The sequence below is a fragment of the Triticum urartu genome, chromosome 7A, assembly GCF_056163025.1.
Source record: "Triticum urartu cultivar PI428250 chromosome 7A, HENAU_Tu73, whole genome shotgun sequence".
In the NCBI taxonomy this organism is placed as follows: Eukaryota; Viridiplantae; Streptophyta; class Magnoliopsida; order Poales; family Poaceae; genus Triticum; species Triticum urartu.
Window position 1 is genome coordinate 505,314,365 of NC_141879.1, and position 15,815 is coordinate 505,330,179.

The following is a 15,815-nucleotide window of genomic DNA, read 5'->3' on the forward strand; positions in this document are numbered from 1 at the left end:
GCGAGAGTAGATATGGAATTTGGCAGAGATGAAGATATTTATGGAGTCCTGGTAATATGCACAATTTGATTAAAATGTTTTGGACATTTTAGAGATAGAAAAATAATTCAAGTTTGAATTAAATTCAAACTTGAGCCATTTTTGAACCCAACCAAAACAAGTCCAATTGAGATAAGAATTTACAGAGAGGGTGTAGGCATGTTGCATGATTTATAGGAAAAGTATGAACATTTTCCTAGACAGGAAAATGTTACATGAAAAATTAATTGGTATAAAGAGGAAAGGCGCAGTTGAATGGGTTTGCATTAGACCATGGCTTGGTTTGGGTGTTGAGGTGAATTGGGACCAGGAAAACAAACCTTTGAAAGAGGGGAGATGGGATGCACACAATATCACATGAACATACAAATGCAACCACAAGATGACCATAATGCAATACAATGAAATGGCAAGAGGCACAATGCAATGCAAGTAATAATGATCATGAAGCAAGGAGCAAAATATGACAAGGAGGAATGAAAGATGCAAAATAATTATGATAATGCAACAAACAATATAAACACACGACAACAACTAAATTAAATGGAAGGCATCTGGGGCATCGATCTCGGGCCGTCACAACATCTTTCTCCAATTTAATTTTGTGCTGACATAGAGTGGGACTAATGCCCTTAAGATTATCAAAAGTATATCCAATAGCGGCACGGTGCTTCTTTAGGGTTTTCAATAATTTCTTTTCTTCATGTTCTGAAAGGTTAGCACTAATAATAACATGATATATCTTCTTTTCATCAAGATAATCATATTTTAGAGTATTAGGTAATTGTTTAATCTCAAACACGGGATCACCCTTGGGTGGAGGAGGATCTCGAAGGAATTAAACAGGCAAATTGTGTTTCAAAATAGGTTCTTGATTAAAGAATAATTCATCTATTTACCTTGTTTCATTCATAAACATATCATTTTCATGGTCTAGCAAATATTGTTCTAAAGGATCATTAGGAGGCACGGCAAAGTAACAGACCTCACCTAAAGTTGGATCGCAATACTTCGTTGCAGGATGGCTCTCCGCTCGAGAGCACCTTCCTCACCCACCCCGCCCTCCTTCTTCAATGCGTCGACGGCGAGATCCAGCGCAGTTTCGAGCCCCTTGCCCTTCGTGGATCAGGTCTCTGGCTGCATCCTACCTTGCGTGGCGCTCCGGGACTCGGTTGGCGACCCGCCCGCGGAGTTCGTGGACCGTATCTCCGGGAGGATCTTCCCATGTGTGCGCTTGATTGCGGTGGAGGAGGTGGCCACCAACCAGGTAAGCTCTATTCCCCTCCCTCCTTCCCTTCTGAGGCAGTTGCCGCTTGCACAGCCGGGGAGCGCACACGCCCGCCCACCTTCTTGGGCGGCGGTGGCCGGGGCGAGCAAGCCTACTCTAAGGTCCATTATTATGGCGCCTGCAATGGTGCTCTCCTCTGTGCCGGCCTTTGGAGATGGGCAGGCACGCACGCCTGTGACCTGCCATGGACGGCGTCCACAGGAGGTGGCTGTCAATTGGGCTTTAGCCCAAGGAGAAAAGGAGGGATTGGAGTGGGAGATCACTTGCTCTTGACACACTCGGCGCCTGGCGCAGCGTCAGGCGGATCACCGCCCGCAGCGCCGAAAAGATCTGCGGATTCACAACGATCCTCCTCGGTCTGCAGTTGCTTAGGCATTCAAGCTGCATTTTGGCAATTGCTGCTTCCGTTGTCTCGCTGCTGGCCACAAGGCCATTGAATGCCGGGATCCCCAAATCTGCTACACATGCAAACGGACCGGCCACCTTGAGCGTGCTTTCCCGGTTCGTCTGACTAAGAGGAAGGCCGCGTGCTCTAGCTCCGTCACCACACCACTCCCGCCCCAATCCCAGCGTGTGCTCCCCCCTCGTGCCCACCACCCCCAGCCGCCACCCCCAACCCTCCAACACCATCCCGCCCGCACCGCAGCCTGCTGTGGCCACGATGAGCTACATCCCGGGCACGCCCTCGCAGCGCTCAGCCATGTCGAACTTCACGGTCATTAGCACCCCATCGATGGAGGAGGAGGCGTTCCGGCTGCGAACGCTGTCGCTGCTGCTCACTGCGACGAGCGACTGCTCGGCCATCACGCTAGACATGGTGGAGAGAGTGGTGGAGCACGACCACGGTTTCCCCTCACGGGACATCATGGTGGCATCGTGTTTCCCTGAAGACTACATCATCACCCTGGCTGACCGCGCCCAACACAACCTGGTCTATGAGAGACACCACGTCGAGGTGGCCGGAGTGAAGTTCCAGCTCCGACCTTGGTTCCCCCCTCCGGGCGGTAACAAGGTGTGGCGGTTTTATTGCTGTGTAGCCATCGACTGCCTCCCGCTCAATGCATGGGACTGGACATTGTTCAAGAGGTGATCGGAAAAGACTGTCGGCTGGATCTCATCGAGCGCAAGTCCAGAACGAAGAGGAATCGGCGGTGCTATTTGCATGGCTCTGGACATGGAACCCTGACAAGATCCCCCGAGCCTCTGACTTCAATGTGCTGCACCTCCCCGAAATTGTTAGGCCGAGGGAGTTCCTTGCCGAAGGGACTCCAGCAGAGGAGGGAAAGGAAGGCCCTCACTTCCTGGTCCTCATTCACCTGGACATCGTCAAGGACTACACACCGTTGTCACCATGAACTAGTCCAGGGGAGGAGTGGCCACGAGTCCATGCATTCAGAACTGGAGGATGGGAACCAAAGATGGCGAAGGTCGGGTTAGGGCGGGAGCATATGAAAGTTCCTTCCATGCTGGCCGTCGCTCTGATGATGACCGTGATGATGGCAATGGTGGTGGCCGTAGGAAGAGAGGCAAGAGGGGACGTGCGCGCAAGGGGTTCTGCCAAGGTGTGCACGAGCATGCGAACTACCGGGACACGGCGGCTCACGCCCTGTTGCCTCACCGGCGCCGGCACCATGGAGAGGGTATGGGCGGGGAGCCGATGGACCAAGCTACCGCCATGCCATTGTCGGCTCAAGACAGATCGGACAACCATCGGCAGGAGCTTGTGCGAGGACGGACCTTCATCACACCAACTTTGCTGGTGGTCCAAGAGAACCAGTCAACAGGGTCAAGGGAACCAATCGACCAACAGAGCTCTGGGGATGAGCTGAGTGATGCCCATAGCAGAACTGAGATGATGATTGAGCAGGCTCCCAACCATACCGACAACATGCTGTCACAGCTGCTGCCTCCAGCGGACCTAGTTGATCATGCTTGGGTGGGCTCTAGCTTTGCAGATGGGGAGGGGGCTGCTGATGCGCTGAACTGGGAACCCTCCTTTGGAGGGCTGATGCAACTCTACTCCCCACCCCGACAGATGCCACTCCCATCACGGCCCTACTTGGGTACTGCAGAGGCTGCCTCGCCAGGACAACTATCCCTCCCCTTCGGCTCTGCACCATGGATCAGCCACGAGAGATCTGATGCAGCTCACATCACCGTTGCAGGTGTTGCCTCCTTCTTCGCCCAAGGTCACAACAGCTACGAGCTGCCGCCCTTGCCACCATCGCTGGGGCCATGCTTGGTGACAGATTGGATGCCAACTTCCCCAATCATGTCGCAGTGGATGCAGTCTTGGGACATGCCTGTGGTTGCTCATGGACCATGCTGGCTGCCAAACTGGGAGGAAGCCCAAGCTGCTATGTCATAGGTTGAACCCAACAGGGCCTCAGGCCCCGAGGTTGTTTTTTGGCCTGGCGCCTCTCTCAACCTGCAAGATCATCTGGCCCAGGACTCTTTCAGTCAACTACAACAACAGCAATCTGTCGAGGAAATTCGTGCTAGGCGCGCACTGGCAGAGGCCAACCTGACCGGCCCAGGTCTGGTTTCAGCAATTACTGAGATGGTTGTTCGCTTGCACATCGATGAACAACATGCCTTCATCAGCAAGATCGTTGCCCTGTTGTCGAACTCCATCTTAGGCACGCCACCAACTGCAACTCCATCGCCTTGCCCCTTGAAGCAGAGGATTCTGGGTGTGGTCAGAGCACCGAGACAGAGCTCTCGGCTCCAGTGACTCCACTCGAACTTCTCCTCTTCAAGGCATACACAAGTGGCAATCTCCGTCAAGCTTGGCTTCATCAAGTGCCTAGAGGAGTTCAATGATGACACACTACTGAACTACTTGCAGTTCTTTCGTGCCCCGATGCCACCGGAGAATGTGGCCAAGTAAGTTGACATTGCAGGCCTATCCTCCCCGGCGCAGCTACAGCTGCCCGACGCGGAGCTGCACGCCATCCTAGAGGAGCTTGCAGGCGGCGCAGCTTGAACGCCCGCCTATGTCCGTGCTACTGCATTCGTTGGCTTAATTTTCCTATGTTTAGCTGCTATCTAAATTCTAATGTCCTGTGCTATTGGGCTAATGCAGCAAGCCTTCCTCAATGAGTTGGCTGATATCCATAACGCTATCGCGAGTCCATGGCTTGTGATTGGAGATTTCAACCTAATCATTGATCCCCAAGACAAGAACAATGATAGAATCAGCCGCAATTGGATGATCAAATTTCTTAGATCGCTGAATAGATCATGTTTGCATGAGCTGCCTCTCATCGGCAGGCGTTTTACGTGGAACAATGAACATGCCTCGCCCACCCTTGTGCATCTGGATAGGGCTTTCTGTAACGTGGGCTGGGAGCTGCTGTTTCCAGCAGCTAAACTACTACCCGGTCATCTTCAGTCTCGGATCATTGCCCTTTGCTCCTGGTGAATGACTCGATCATCAAGACCAATAGACACTTCCGTTTCGAAGCTTACTGGCAATTCATCTCAGGCTATAAGGAACTCGTAGGACAGTCCTGGACAGCCCCACTCGGCAACGGCTGCTCTCTATCCACCTTAAACACAAAACTGTGGCGCTTGAGCAAGGCTCTAAGGGCTTGCAGCAAAAATATGGTAGGAGACATCCAGAAACAGCTTGTTGTGGTAAATGAGCTAATCCTGCAACTTGACACGGCCCAAGATTTCAGGCAGCTAACGGAGGAGGAACAAGAGCTGCAGGTTAAACTTAAATCTAGGTCCACGGGACTAGCAGTTCTTCTAAAAATTAAATTGAGGCAGAGGAGTCGGGTGCTTTGGTTCAGGGAAACAGACACAAATACCAAATTCTTCCAAAGAAAGGCGAATGCGAGGCACAAGAGCAATACGATCCACTTCTTACACGGTCCAGCTGGGGCCGTGTCAAATTCTGCTGCCATGGCGGAGCTGGCACACGACCACTTCCGGAATATTTTTAGAACTGAGTAGAACACATCATCCACCCTTAACTGGGATGAGCTTGATCTGGATCAGGTGGACCCAGATGGCATGGAGGCAGGGTTCACCATGCAAGAGGTAAAGGATGCGATCGATGACATGCTGGTTGACAAGGCACCCAGACCGGACGGTTTCTCAGGTGGTTTCTTCAAATCCTGTTGGGAGATCGTCAAGTGGGATATTGTGGCGGCCCTACATCAGCTCTACCTGTCGGCGTTCTAGGAACGGGGGTCCCCAGACTTGCCTGCCTGCGGCCTGCGGCGTGGCTCAGGTGGGGGCCCAGCGCGGCCCATTTTCATCAGCCCAAGCTCAAGACCCTCATGAGGAGCCAAGCCTCGTGGGGTGGACGACAGGAAGCTTCCTCAAGAGCGGCCTCATCAAGAAGGCTCGTGAGGAGGCGGAGAGATCAATGCAAGGGTACCTCGCGAGGATCCCATGACGCAAGCCATGACGATCAAGGCCAGGCGGGCGCCGGCCTGCGCAGGGTCCTTGTTTCCCCTTTGGTGCAAAGGGGACAAGCACAGGCCAAGGTATCAGGCAAAGGTTACCATTCCGGTGCAACGAGACCAAGACCAGCCGGACGGAGGTCACCGTGGAGCCCAAGACGGCGTCATCACCAGTGCTTTTGGCAGCCGAAGACCACCTTTGGTCAGGATAACTTGTACTAGATGTTCCCCTTCAAAATGGCCAATTGTTGGCGCCCTTCCTGCTCAATTATTCGGGGAGAGGCCCAGGGCCTCTACAAATAGAGCTAGCCTCCACAAAGGGAGAAAGAGAAGGGAGGAGGAGAGAAAACCTAGTAGAGACTAAGTAGAACACACCGCACCAGCTCAAGAACACCCCTCGCGAGGTTGTTCTTCCCTTGTACTGTCCATCATCAGCCCCAGAGGCAATCCACCACACCACACACTGGAGTAGGGTATTACACCACAACGGTGGCCCGAACCAGTATAAACCTCGTGTCTCTTGTGTTGTTCATCATTTTCATCTTAGTTCACACGAGAGGATCGGACGTAGATTGGTAGGGGAGAGGTCTCTACGCACACCCCAGTGTTCGAACCTCAAGGGTCTGCCGGAACCCGAAATCCGACATTTGGCGCGCTAGGTAGGGGTGCGCCAGAATCTTTCTTCCGCTGTTTGCATGTGATCTTCCGTCGTGTCCATGGCTGACGCTCGTCGGGCTCGCGCCGAGCGCCGGGCTGCTCGCGCCACTCGCGTCGCCCAGACGGTGCCCGTAGGCGGCCCCCTCGTCGTTCCCCGTCGCCCGCCGCCACCGGTCCGGCGGGGAACGAGCAGCAGGCCTCGTCCCAGCATCCTTCAGTGTGGCGGGATGGCCGCACCGCCACCCCGTCGCTGACTCCAGCTGGCTCGTCGTCCCACGCCCGTCGCGCACCCATGGATGCGCACGCCTCACTGCTCTTGGCGCGGGAAATCCTGCACTATCGCCCCGTCGATGACCTCTACAAGGACTGGCTCGCCCGCATCACTGAGCTCGTTAGTGCCACAGGGGGCTCCCCCTTGCGGTCCCTCTCGCTGCCTCGCCCTCCGTCCCATTCAGGGGGCGAGGATCAGGAGGCGCCTCCGCCACCTCCTCCCCAAGAAGGTGCCTTGGCTCCAAGGCGCGCAGCCCCAGGGCGGGACCCTCCATGTCCGGCGCCTGTGCAACAAGAAGGGAGCTGCCAAGAGATCCCACGTCCCCGGGAAGGTGCTCGCGCTCCTAGCGCCGGCGCGCCAAGATCGCGCCCCAGCGCCTCCACGACAAGACCCCGCGCTGCTCCCAGTGGCGGCGCATGGTGACCCACAAGAACAAGTCCAGCACCAGGAAAGGGCGCCGGTGGCCACGGCGGGCTGCCTCGCCTTCACCCCCGAGCTGCGCGGCGTCACATGGCCAGGCAAGTTCAAGCCTGACCTCCCTCCCCGCTACGATGGCACAGCAGATCCCGCGGAGTTCCTGCAGCTCTACGAGCTGGGCATCGTAGCCACCAACAGAGATGAAAAGGTCATGGCGAATTGGTTCCCCATGGCGCTCAAGGACGGCGCCCGCACCTGGCTCCCGGCACAATCTCCTCCTGGAGCGAGACGCGCACCCGCTTCATCACCAACTTCCAGGGCACTCGCGACCGGCCCCCGGCCGTGAGCGACCTGCGCCACATCAAGCAACAGCCAAGAGAAACCCTGCAGAAGTACATCCAGCGCTTCAACTACGCTCACCTCAAGATCCCCAAGGTAACTGAAGAAGCTATCATCTCAGCCTTCTCCGACGGCGTGCGCGACGTCAAGATGAAGGAAGAGCTAGCAATCCATGAAGACTTGTGCACATCCCTGGAGCTGTTCAGCTTGACGACCAAGTGCGCCAGGGCTGAGGAAGGGCGTCTCTCCCTCCTCGAGCTCCCGGCAGCGGACCCGGAAGAAAAGAAGCTCAAGGCCAAAGACGTGAAGCGCAAGGGGGCTGCCGTGCTAGCAGCGGAACCGGACACCAAGCGAGGCAGGGATCATCCTGAGTCATCCAAGGGCGGACGGTACTGCGTGTACCACGACGTCCACACCCACAATGCCAACGAATGTCAAGAGCTCAGAGCCGTGCGAGATGGGCAAATCGGCCCACGCCTAGAGCGCAACGACAGGGGCTATGGCCGAGGAGGAGGAAGAGGTGGCGGACGATGGGAAGACCGTGGCCTTCGCCAGGGATGGCGTGACCGCCCTCGCGAGGACCGCTGGCAGGACCAGCCTCGCGAGGGAGGCTGGAGGGACCGGCCTCGTGAGGGCCACCCGCACGGCAACGCAGGCCTCCCTCCTCTGCCGCCTCCACCAAGGAGGAACGAAGACCAACACCAAGACGATGGGGCTGGGGGCTTCCAAGAGCTGCGTGCAATTGCTTGCATCTTGGGTGGTGCCCAGGCCCTAGCCTCACAGCGCATCTTCAAGCAGTTTGCTCGCGAGGTGAATGCAGTCCTTCCCAAGCTTGAGGCCACGCGCCCTCTCAGGTGGTCTATATGCGCGATCACGTTCAGTTCCGCAGACCAGCTCAAGTGTGCGGCAACGACCGGAATCCTCCCGATGCTTTGCTCCCCAGTCATCAGCAACGTGCAGGTCACCAGGACCCTCATCGATGGCGGGGCAGGACTCAACGTCCTGTCCGTCGAGACGTTCGACAATCTCCAAGTGCCATACGACCAGCTTCAGCCGACCAAGCCTTTCTCAGGAGTCACCAATGGTTCCACTGTTCCAATTGGGCAGGTTCGCCTTCCGGTCACCTTCGAGCAACGCAACAACTACCGCACCGAGCTCATCGACTTCGACGTTGCTCACATCCGCCTACCGTACAACGCCATCCTTGGGTACCCAGCCCTAGCCAAGTTTATGGCAGTGACTCACCATGGTTACAATGTCCTCAAGATGCCAGGAAGCAGTGGAGTCATCACCGTACCCTGTGAAGAAAGGGACGCAGTGTGCTCGCTTGAGCGTGCGTTCCAAGCCACAGCAATCGAAGACCCAGATCACAGGAGCGGGAGGCCTCCCGAGGCAACCCTCAAGAAGAAGAAGACCTCACCTGGCCCGAGCCACAAGGAGGCAGGCACCTCCGGAGGTATTGCGTCAGGATTCGCGCCCGATCAGGGAGCGCCACCCTCTCACACATAGGAAGGCACGCCCGACGCCCTCCTCAGGCAGGGCTCGGGGGCTCTCTCTTGGAGAGCCGCTGACCTTGCCAAGGTCGCGGGGGAGGCGCTCGGGCACCACTTGGAGGGGTGCTTTCAAGCACGCTTCCCTCACGAAGGTACAAGTCAAAGGAGACCAAACCCTCAGGAGTTCATCGCAAGGAACACCCATGAGCTACGAGAGTCCAGAGACATGCGCGGCAGCTGCCGCTTACCTACCGTTGCCCCACATCCAGGCGAGGATGGAGGACTGCGCATCTGCGTCGACGTACCAGGGCTTAACCGAGCTGCGTCCCAGGAGCGCCTATGGCCTTCGGCTGTAGGGCGCTGCGAGGGACCACCTCACAGCTACGTTCGCATGCCCTTTGGCCTGCCGAGCGCGGTCGCCGCACATCAGCGCCTGTTGAGGAGCATTCTGGAGGCTCAAGAGATCAGGCATCGCGCGGTCCTGGCGGAGGTGGCGATGGTCCCTGAAGACCTGCACGTGCCACCGGAGCCTCCCGAGGCTCCTAGGCCTGGGGGCTCATGAGGGCCAACGTCTTCACCATGCATCGCTCACTTCCTCAGCATCACTTCATCTTCAACAGCACCAGGTGACATCTTTCAGAGTTCTACTTTCAGCTGGGAGCGCCCACAGGGCTGCACCATTCCCACGCCGCGTGGGTCCGTCCCCGCGGCATGTATCCATTTTGGTTATGCTCTTTATTTACCTTGTTGGGGGCGCCCCTCGGGCTGCATCATCCCCACGTCGCTCGGGCCTGACCCAGCGGTAGTTGCTTTTCCAGCATTTACCTTAGGATGAAGTTATTCTTTCACGCTTAATCTGATTCCCATAATTATCACCTACTGCTTGTCGTCATGCAAAGCGCTTGCACGTTAAAAGGGCCGGGACCTGTCATACCAGCGGCGGCTGAGCTCGCTCGAGGGCCGGGACCTGAGGACGTAGAGCATTTGCATTCTAACAACCCTGCAGGAACACACCAATTGATAAAGGCCCAGAGCCAGGCGCAACCCACCTCGAGGTAGGGCCTCGTGAGTCCCGCGCTGGCTCACGGGTGCCTAGATACACCTCTCCTAGCCCTACCATGCCAGCCATGTGTCAGGGCGGGGCTGTACACGCCCCGGGGGCTCCTCCTGGAGGGGAGCCCCCTCCCACGCACTAGTGGAAGCACCATGCTCCGCGCTGGCTGACGACACTGCCGAGGAGCGGCTATGCCCGTACACATACGGAAGCGCTATGCTCCGCGCTGGTGATAAACAACTGAGGGCGGCCCACGGCCGTACCAACCTCAGGGAGCCCAGAGCTTAGTGTCCGGCACCATCACAACGCCTCCCCTCGGGAGTGCCACACAAGGGGGCTGGACACGGGGGCTATGCCCGGGCCTCGCCCGAGCACACGCCACCCAGCCAGGTCCCTTGGACCTGGTCGTCGCGCGCCACTCCCCGAGCGGAGCCAAGGTACGAAACCTGTTTGAGCGTCAAGGGGGACTCCTGAGCATCGTGACTCAGGAGCCTAACTTGCCACGTAGCCCCTCACTCCTTAGTCCCGTCCATGGTTTCCGGTCGAGGCTAACGCTGGGTGAGGTACGCGTGGGGCCGGGCCCTGCCAACGTAGAACGATCAATCCACTCCTCGATTCCCCCTTCCCTACTTGTTGCTCGCGCGTCAAGGGGGACTCCTGAGCATCGCGACTCGGGAGCTTAACTTGCCACGTAGCCCCTCACTCCTTAGTCCCGTCCATGGTTTCCGGTCGGGGCTAACGCTGGGTGAGGTACGCGCAGGGCCGGGCCCTGCCGACGTAGAACAATCAATCCACTCCTCGCTTCCCCCTTCCCTACTTGTTGCTCGCGCGTCAAGGGGGACTCCTGAGCATCGCGACTCAGGAGCCTAACTTGCCACGTAGCCCCTCACTCCTTAGTCCAGTCCATGGTTTCCGGTCGGGGCTAACGCTGGGTGAGGTACGCGCAGGGCCGGGCCCTGCCGATGCAGAGCGTAAGCAAGTAGGAGAGGAAAATGCAAATTCCAGGAAATTCAAAGCAAATATTACAAGCCATAAGATTGTTCCACAACGCCAAACACAAGTTTAAACGCCTCCGCAAGGCATGGTGCATGTGCAAGAATAAAACAGGATGGATGTCGCGAAGGGATCACTCCCCAGTAACGCCGTCACCGGTGGTGGAGTCACGCTGGACGGCTTCGCCTCTCGAGGTCGCGAGGCCGGCGGCACCGCCCCCGGGCAGGACGCTGGGGGAGCGGAACTTCCCCAGCAAAACCTCGGCTCGGCCTCTCATGGCCTCAAGGGCGGCAGCGGCACGGTCGCCGCTCACGGGCTCCAGCAGGCTGTCGAAGTCGACGTTGGGGTCGCGCAGGTAGACATGGCTGAGGACATGCGTCAGCGCCGTAGAAGACAGGGCACGCGCCTCGTCCTCGACCGTGGGGCCAAGGCTATCTGCGACGTCCTCAAGCGCATCAACCAGGAAGAGGAGTAGCTTGGCGGGGCCGTCCTCCACACCAGCCAATGGCTCCTCCAGGCCGCTCTCATACAGCGTCTTCAGTATGCCACGAGCCTTCTTCTCCAGCTTCGCGAAGGCCACCCGGTCCTCCGTCAGGACCTTCGCCTTGGCGTCCAGCTCGGTCCTCTCCGCCTTCAGCGACCGCTCCAGCGTCTCCAGCCGGCTGTGGCGGTCATCAAGCTTGGCGTCCCGGTCCTTGGCGGCGGCCTCCCTAGCCTTCATCTCCTTCTCCTTCTCCTGGCGGTTGTGCACCTCCTTGGCGAGCTCGTCGTGCAGGCCTTGCAGCTCGGCCTCAAGCATCTTGCAACGGCCCTGGGCAGTTGAGGCGTTGCCCAAGGCAGCGTTGCGAGCGGCCTTGGCTTGGTTAGCGGCCCGCTTCTCCTCGTCGGAGCATGACACGGCCTGGCTCAGCACCGCTCGGACGGAAGCAGCAGAACGGGCCCAGCCAGAGGCCAACTCCAGGCGCCCGGCCACCAGATGAGGGTCCGTGCTCAGGAGATCCTCCCGCGGTTGGCTCAGCTCATTGGCAACCTAGTCCAGGATAGCGGCGGAGGGAGCAGAAGAGACGAGAACCTGTGGAGCAGGCAGAGAAGATGGCAGCGTGACCATGGCTTGGCAGGAAGGGACCTCCTAAGCCTTGGCCGCCACGGCCGCAGCATCGGGCACAGTCGACTCCAGGTCCAGCGGGGCCACGGGGGCTGACTCCTCACCGGGGTGCCCCAGTTGGCCTCGCGAGGACGGTTGGGTCAGAGAGGCATGGGCCTCACCGTCCTCTCCCCCAACAGCAGAAGGTGTCGCCCTGGCAGACGGGTTCGCCCCAAGCAGGGCCGCAGAAGCCTCTTTCAACCTCTTGGACGCAGATGCCGGCCTGGTAAAAGAGCGCAAACGTCAAGCCTCAGCGGCAGAAACCAAGCAGAGCAAGAATCGAGCACTTACTGGACATCGTCCGTGGACTCAAGCAACCTCCGGCCAAACTTGAAGCCCGAGAGCCTGCAGCGGGGGTCAGCCTTGGGGGGCTCGGAAGCAGAAGGCGTGTCAGGAGGGACGGAGCTGGCCCTGGATCCCCCAGGGACCAGAGCAGACCCTAGGGGAACCAGGCTCGACCTGCCCTTCCTCGTGATCGAGGAAGAGCCCTCCCTTCCTCGCCTGGTGCTGGCCTCGTCGTCGTCTGGCATGGAGCGGAGGGCCTGGGACCTGCACCGAGGGAAGGACTCCCCCCAATCCTCGCTAGTCCCCTCCGAGTCGGACACTTCCTCCTCCGCCTCTTCTTCCCCCTTTCCCCCGCTGGAGCTGCCGGAGGACAAGTTCACCGTCGCCAGGACCGCCAGATCTTCGGGAGCTGCCGCAGGCACCAGCCCCTCACCGTTGAAGGTGGGCATGCCATTCACCACCTGCTCCTAGTCGTCACAAAGGAACAGGGGGACGGGGGCACCCACCGGGCTCGCCATGTCTCCCCCAACCAAGGAATGGAGGGCCACAGTCAGATCCTCGTCGGTCAGGGCCTCGGAGCTCAGGCGCAGGGCGGCGTCTGCTCCTCCAAGCCTCCACAGTGGGAGCGAGTGCTCCTGGAGCGGAGCCACCCGGTGCACCAAGAACTCCCTTAGGAGAGTGGCCCTGGTCAGCTTCACCACCCTCAAGTTGCTTGGCCTCAGGTCCGCGTTCATCCTCCTCAACACCGCCTTCGCGCGAGGGTCGATGAGCTCCGCATGGGACCATGCGTCAACAGACTTAGGTTGCCCCGTGGGCAATACCAGACGAGGGTGGAGGCGCCTGACATATATCATGACCCACTTGCTTCGGTAGCCTTCGGTCCTCTTCCCAGGCTTTGAGATGGCGTTGGAGCTGGAATATGCAATGAAGCTCGCGCATGCGAAGACCTGAGCGCCAGAAACCCAGAGGGAGAAAAAGTGGCGTAGCAAGGCCACCGAGGGCTTCACACCAACATGAGCCTCGCAATAGTAGGCGAAAATCGCCAGGAGAAAGATAGAGTTGGGGTGGAGATGCAGGGCCTGCAAGTTGTATTGGCAGAGAACGGCATGGAAGAAATCAGAGAAAGGAGGCACCAGACCGGCGACAATGGCGCTCACGAAGAACGGGTAGAAGGTGATCCCCTTGCCCTCAGGATGGTCAGAGCCGACCTTGAGCACAGTCGCCCCCTCGCTGCCCTGCGCCACCTACATCAGGCGCGCGAGGGCGAGGTTCTTCTCTGACAAATTCGGGGAATCCAGGGCCGGCGAGTACCAAGCATCAGCCGGGGACTTGCGAGTCACCATGGCGTGCCGGATGCGAAGGATTGAGACAAATCTGGAGGATTTCGGGAGCAAGAGGGAGGAAAGTGAGAAAGGGGATCTAGGGCAAGACGGACGAGAGCAGGGCAAGTAAGCCTGGCCCGGGCACCCCCTTTTGTCAGTCGTGCAGTTGCTGAGGCGTTGTGGGAAGTGCAGACTCCCACGTCCAATCAACCGCCATGCGGCGCCCAAGGTCGCAGGCTGTTAGGGCCCGCGGCGCTTTGTGCTTGCCCCTTCGCTTCTCTGCTAAGCCAAGCCCGCGCGCGCCTTGGGCCCGGGGGCTACTGTCGGTGTTCTGGGAACGGGGGTCCCCAGACTTGCCTGCCTGCGGCCTGCAGCGTGGCTCAGGTGGGGGCCCAGCGCGGCCCATCTTCATCAGCCCAAGCTCAAGACCCTTGCGAGGAGCCAAGCCTCGCGGGGCAGACGACAAGAAGCTTCCTCAAGAGGGGCCTCATCAGGCAGGCTCACGAGGAGGCGGAGAGATCAATGCAAGGGTACCTCGCGAGGATCCCATCACGCAAGCCATGATGATCAAGGCCAGGCGGGCGCCGGCCTGTGCAGGGTCCTTGTTTCCCCTTTGGTGCAAAGGGGGTAAGCACGGGCCAAGGTATTAGGCAAAGGTTACCATTCCGGTGCAACGAGACCAAGACCAGCCGGACGGCCGGACGAAGGTCACCGTGGAGCCCAAGACGGCGTCATCACCAGTACTTTTGGCAGCCGAAGACCACCTTTGGTTAGGATAACTTGTACTAGATGATCCCCTTCAAAATGGCCAATTGTTGGCGCCCTTCCCGCTCAATTATTCGGGGAGAGGCCCAGGCCTCTATAAATAGAGCTAGCCTCCACAAAGGGAGAAAGAGAAGGGAGGAGGAGAGAAAACCCGGTAGAGACTAAGTAGAACACACCACACCAGCTCAAGAACACCCCTCGCGAGGCTGTTCTTCCCTTGTACTGTCCATCATCAGCCCAGAGGCAATCCACCACACCACACACTGGAGTAGGGTATTACACCACAACGGTGGCCCGAACCTTTATAAACCTCGTGTCTCTTGTGTTGTTCATCATTTTCATCTTAGTTCACACGAGAGGATCGGACGTAGATCGGTAGGGGGAGGTCTCCGCGTGCACCCCAGTGTTCGAACCTCAAGGGTCTGCAGGAACCCGAAATCCGACACTACCATATGATAGTAGGGGCTTGGCACTGGTGAATAAGGCCATCATCGTGCTAATCGCAAAAACGCATGGGGCCACCAATCTCCAAGAGTTCAGACCAATCTCTTTATTGCATAGTGTGATCAAGATCTTCACAAAGCTTCTCGCGTGGCGTCGGGCGCCTAAATTGCAAGGGATAATTGATCATTGCCAAAGTGCTTTCTTAAAGAAACGGAGCATACAGGAGAACCTTCTTTATGTCCAAAACATGACCAGATTTTTGCACAAGATGAAGAAGGGTGCCATCCTTCTTAAACTAGACTTTTTGAAGGCTTTCGACTCAGTTTCTTGGAGCTACATCATTGACATGCTGCAGGCACGGGGTTTCAGCCCCCGTTGGCGTGAATGGATCATCATGCTCCTTCGATCCTCCTCATCACCTATCCTTGTTAATGGCCAACTTTCAGAATCTGTCCAACACAGGAAGGGGCTGAGACAAGGCGACCCCATCTCTCCCTTCCTCTTCATCTTGGCTATGGATCCCCTCCAGAGGATGATAACCATGGCCACGGAAGCGGGTGTGCTCTCACGGCTACCGGGCCATCGACGCATGATGAGGTGCTCGTTCTATGCAGATGATGTGGCGGTATTCATGAACCCCTCAGAGAGCAATGCTAATATGATCGGTCTACTGCTCAACTGTTTTTCCATGACCTCGGGTCTTCGCATAAATAATTGCAAGAGCTCGGCACTCCCCATTCGATGTGCATCACTCAATGTGGCCCGCATCCTCACACCTCTTGCTATCCCAGCAAAGCAGTTTCAGACAACTTATCTTGGGATGCCGCTCTCGCTGCAAAACCTTACCAAAATAGAACTGGAGCCTTTAATCATCAGATTTGGAAACAGG

At 57.7% G+C, this 15,815-nt stretch overlaps 1 pseudogene; it reads left to right on the forward strand.

Moving 5' to 3' along the window:
- Positions 1-1,988: 1,988 nt before the first annotated feature.
- Positions 1,989-3,695, forward strand: LOC147960163 (uncharacterized; annotated as a pseudogene).
- Positions 3,696-15,815: the final 12,120 nt, after the last annotated feature.